Source organism: Microtus pennsylvanicus, chromosome 9 (assembly GCF_037038515.1).
Source record: "Microtus pennsylvanicus isolate mMicPen1 chromosome 9, mMicPen1.hap1, whole genome shotgun sequence".
NCBI lineage: Eukaryota > Metazoa > Chordata > Mammalia > Rodentia > Cricetidae > Microtus > Microtus pennsylvanicus.
Window position 1 is genome coordinate 80170735 of NC_134587.1, and position 5872 is coordinate 80176606.

General features: G+C 34.6%; 1 pseudogene; it reads right to left on the minus strand.

Annotated features, from left to right (window-relative positions):
- Window positions 1-4214: 4214 nt before the first annotated feature.
- Window positions 4215-4693, minus strand: LOC142856898 (large ribosomal subunit protein uL23 pseudogene; annotated as a pseudogene).
- Window positions 4694-5872: the final 1179 nt, after the last annotated feature.

The following is a 5872-nucleotide window of genomic DNA, read 5'->3' on the forward strand; positions in this document are numbered from 1 at the left end:
CTAGAATCCTATGTCGTGCTGTTTAACAAGTAGAAACATTCATTCTGCGTGATTATAGGGAATGAACTCTTCTTGCTCAGCACTGTGTTAATGAAGGCAGAGTGCTTTACTTAATAATATGTTCAGCAACAGTGATTGTCTGGCTATTACTGAAAAGAAGCATCCACATGAAAGAACATTCAGAACCACACACATTTCTACCAAAAGTCTGAAAAGTCCTTTATATTAGGTGCAGGCCTAGAGGGATAAACATTGATCTTTGGTGTCTGTGACCAATGGTCTGCACTGGAGCTATAGCTACAATAATGTCACGTACCACACAGTACTCATATATCCATGAACTGATGTATTCTAGGTGGACATGAGCAGACATGTTAAAGTTTTTATATTGTTTTCCTTGGTGTTTATTTCAATGTATTCCTTGTCTGCTAGGAGTGGCACCAAGTTTTATGGGAGAGAAAAGTTTTTCTTTCAGGCAATGTTTTACTTAGTCTTGCAAAAACACCACAAGCATAAAACCCAAATAACTGAACAGGAGTCAGAGATATTTCTTCTCCATTCTTTATTGAAAAATGAAATAAAGCCACAGGCAGATAATCAACATGGAATCACCAGTGAATTTAAATTTGCTTAAATTTAAATTTATTAGGTTGCTTAAATCTTCCAGCTTCTGTTTAGATGCACATAAAACAGCAATTTGTAATGCTTACTGAGATTTGCATTTTACATTCTTTCATCAAAATCAATGCATGAAACTAAAATTTGAATGGAGTTATAAAAATCCTTCACCTTTTACATGAAAATATCCTTTTCCTCAAATTACACAATTCTCTAAAGAGATAACTCCAATAATTTGTAAAGAAGCTGAAATGAAGAAACAGGCTGAAACACTGTATTTCATATAGGCCTACCTAGCTCCAATATCACCCCACTGTCTTGGTATCTACTTTCTCAGGTAACTATTTACCTCGAATACAGAGATATTTTAAGCTATTATAAATCTCTTACAAATGTGTATTTGTTGAAAACATCTAAGATTATACCTGAGAAAATTTATGAAGGCTTAATTAAAGTTCTCATCCTGAGAATGATTTTATGCATATCAGATAGTAAATAATAGAATAAGATAAAATGAACTTACAACCCAGATTTCAGAACTGGGTCCTAAAAATAACCTGACATCCATTTCGCTCTCTGCTTACTAACATTCTTTTAAAATGAGTTAATACCATTTGGTTTCATTGTTGCTCATTGCTATACTACACTGTGGAATTACTACAGGCACATCTGTCTTTTAACATATGTGTGCAGTCAGGTTCTATAAATGTATAGATTCTATGTAGATGACAGCATGCAATAGTTATTCTCCTGTCATGTCTTGCCTTTATAATTTGCTGTGGTGACTGGTAAAAGGGCGGGCCCTTAGTCTTAATTTTACACATTACTGCCTTTGATGATTAAATAAACAAACTTAGAAATCTAAGCATTAGATAAGTGAAAATTTCCTTAAACTGATATTATGTGTATATTTGTATACATATGTATATATGTGCATATATACACATATACGTATATGTATACATGTATATATACATACACATATGTACACACAATTTCACAAATATGTGTGTATATATATATATATATGGGGGAAATATATAGGAGAAATACATGCACACAAATATGGGAGAATATATATTCATATATATATATGGGAGAAATAAATACACAGATGCATACACACACAGACACACACACACACACGGGATAAAGTTTCACTAATAGCCTGGAACTTACTATATGGACCAAGCTGGCCTTGGAATCACAGAGATCTATGAAACCTGTCTCTGCCTACAGAGAGCTGGTATTCACAACAGACACCAGTGTGCCTTGTCTGTGATACTTTCTGAGAAAACACATGTCTGATATCAATGAGTGAGAATGATTACTTTATCCTTACTTTGCCAATGCACTTATATAGACTTCATAATAATTTGGTAGAGTAGTCTCAGCTTTTACATTTTCTGGAACAGTTTGTACGTCAGAGGAAGTTTGTGTGTTATAGGGAGTACTTATTTATAACTTAAGAAAAGTGAACTTTAAAGTTATATAAAATTACTGGCATGATATTTTAATGCATGCAAATTAATTATTTGTTATAAATCTATCACTATACTTCCTGAGTTAATTTGGAAGCTATGTTTTCTTGGAACTTATTTTTTAATACTTTTTTTACTATTTCACACAGAGTACCATATTTAGATCATTCCTTCTAGTTCTCCCTCAAAGTCCTTCCACACTCCCCCATTTTTCCAAATTCAGAAACCTACAAACCATGTAATATTGCCCTAACCTGCATAACAACAAAATAGACAACCTGTTTCAAACAAAGTGAAAGTCAAGTACGGATACTTGAGGTTGTCCTGAGACCTCCATGCAAGTTCCATAATACTCTAACAAACATACACACACGCATGCGCACATACAAACATACACACACAATATGTCAATATGCCAGTATCAAACTTTGAGACTTGTTTCTGTGTGTGCACCAAGACGTTTTCTGCGTTTTCATTCAACTTTGACCACAAAAGTGATTCTTCCCATAAATGCCAAGCAAACGTAAATCAGTTTCTATCTAAGCATGTAATTTCCAGAACATATATCTATTGCCTCCTCTCAAAAACCATGTGAAAATGAGCCTGTTCAACCCTTCCTTTATTTGATAATCAAAAGAATAAACATTATTTATAAAGGCCTTCCTGACTAAGTGGCTTTGCAGTGAGACCAATTCTTTATAAATTATTTAGTCCTTTATTATTTAGGAAAAAAACAATGGTGTTTATAAAATCCTTGCTGTTCCTGCATCACTACATTTTCTCAGTAGAACTTGATGAGTCTCATGTCGATTTGCCTCTCAAATTACATATTTTTATTTATCATGAATTAAATAATGTGATTTAACTACAGATCTACAAAATTAATAAGATGAGGATTGGTATACTACATAATATCAATAAACTTTTGAATAATATTAGCTCATATTCCTGAGACTTGTAAATGCCCAAAAGTTCTTATAAATATAAGAGTTTGTAACAATTCTGAACCAGATATGTGTTATAGTATCTTCACATATTTTTCTGTCATTATTCAGAGCCCTCAGAATTTGGATATGGAATTAAAATTATTCTTCCACAACCTCATAAAATAAAAACATCTCAATATGTTCCCTCTCAGAGTCTCAAATTATTTCATATTGAACATATCAAAATTCTGCATTGTTTCTCTTTCAAATCAATAAAATACAGCTAGGAGTAGGCGTTTGGCAGGGCAAGCTGTGCACGTGTGTTCTTTTCATTAACCACGTAACATGTGATAATCTTCTTGTTGCAAGATGTCTCTCCCCATCTCTTCTTCTTTTCTGACAAGCTTATTCCTCAAAACATTTGAAGAAATATATTTTGAAGTGCGGGAAACATTGTTTTCCTGGTAGTTAAGCTCTTGAGATTCTATATTCAAAGTAGGCTATGCTTATATATAGGACATACTATTCAGTAATTGTCTTTAAAAACACTCCGAAGAGCCATCATTGATAATCAGGTCTTGAAAAGAAGGTCTTTGTGAATTCAAGAAAACAGGCTGTCACTCGTTCTTCCATTCCAAACTATTTTTAACTATAGAGAACAAATACTTCCACATTTGATATGGCAAGAGGAATCAGCTGAGTTCTCAGTCCCACTGATAAAGGCATTTTCATTATTTTCATAGTAGCCTCATTCTGTATCCTTGGCTCTGTCTCTTTCTCTTTATTTCACCAATTTTGGCTTTGATTTTATTTTTTCAGTCAGAATTCCATGTAGTTCTGGCTGATCAAGAACTCACTGTGTTCCTGGATATAACCTTGAATTCCCTACCCTCCCGCTTCTACCTCCCAAATAGTGGGGTTACAAGAGTGTGCCGCCATGTCCAGCGTCAATCCTCTTTAACACAAGATTGGCTTTTTATAAGTACCCCTCCCTTTATCTTTAATTCTCAGGGTATCAATTTATCACTGATTCTCATTTCCCCATTTTTTTTAGCCATCCTGAAGTCATAAATAGAAAGAAATAAGAAACTGAGAAGCAGGTATTACATTCCAGGGGAAAATCCAGATGGTATATCAACATCAATTTTTTTTTTTTAGGGTGAAAAAGTGTATATTTAGAATTAGCCGGCTGGACTCAGTTTAGATGATTCCAATCTTGTTGGCAACATCCAGAGCATCATAATCAGGAGCCAGCCGAACATACGCCTTCTTCTCTCCGTCGGACCTTATGAGGGTGTTGACTTTGTCCACATCGATGTCATAGAGTTTCTTCACAGCCTGTTTGATCTGGTGCTTGTTGGCCTTGACATCCACAATGAACACAAGTGTGTTGTTGTTTTCTATCTTCTTCATGGCTGACTCGGTGGTCAGGGGGAATTTGATGATTGCATAGTGGTCAAGCTTGTTCCTCCTGGGCTCACTCTTCCGGGGGTATTTAGGCTGCCTTCGTAGCCGCAGGGTCTTGGGACGCCGAAAGGTGGGCAATGTGAGGATCTTCTTTTTGTGGCTGTGGACGCCTTTCAGCACTGCCCTCTTGGCTTTCAAGGCCTTCGCTTTAGCTTCGGCTTTGGGAGGGGCAGGAGCTTCCTTCTTCGCTTTCGGCGCCATCTTGACGAAAAGGGTGGCCTACTCTCATTCCCTCAACATCAAATTTTATTTAGCTTCTCCTGGAAAAAAAGCACATTAAGAAAGAGATTTATAACATCTAATGTATGAAGAAGACATCTTATACAAAGTTTGTGTTTTTAAAGTTGCATATGGCAATAGACACTTCCATTATTCTAAGAAGCTGTTTGCAAATTAAATGGAAAGATTGGGTATCTATTTTTAAAAAAAACGATAAAAAATACCACTGAGATGTCCAAAAATTAATTATTCAGAGAGATTAATTTTATTGTGTATTTGCTACTAATTATTTACTTGATCATTAATAGTGGATGAATTAAAATGGCTTTGACATTGTTGTTAGATTTATTTATTTAAGGTGTGTGTGTTTGTGTGTGCGTGTATTTGATCATATGCATGTTGTGACCTATATGTGGAGGTCAGAGAACAACTTATAGGAATTAGTTTTCTCCTATATTATAAAGCTCAGGGATTGAACTCAAGTTTTAGTGGCTATGCCCTTTTCTAATGAGCCATCACACAAGCCCCCAAAGACATGTTATTGTTGTTGTGTTTAGTGTTGATATGCTTAATTTAAATTATGATTCCAGATAACAGCTCTCAGTTGAAGATAATCATTTTAGACAAGAGTGTATTAAATGATTTCTAAGCCACAGTTATTATAAGTCATAGGTCTCTCTTTGGAGGGTAGATGAGTCTTGTAGGTAACATTGCTATATTAATTAAATGATATTTTTCATTCTTTATAGTATATTTATGTAGTATTTCATGTCAGACATTGTTGTGGGAATATATGTATCTTGTTTCTACTTACAATTTTGCCATGAGAAATCATTTAAGATGGATTCTCATTGGTACCATGACACCAAAACTAGAACTGGTTAAGAATGTCAAGATATTGGCCTCCCCTCTTATCCCAGATACCTAAAACCCTTCAGAAAAATAGAAAAACACAAAGCAAATAAAGCTTACTGGTTTGTGACAATACAAAACCAGCCATTGTCCTGTAGCCTCTAAAGTAAACCTGGGGGTCTTGGGATTGAAACATATTTTTATGAATACATAAAAATGTTAATATTTAATTGAAACATTAAAGTATATTTTCCAGAGTGTCACTTGAATTTGTGTTGAAAAAAATAAAAGGACATTATCAAAAACTGC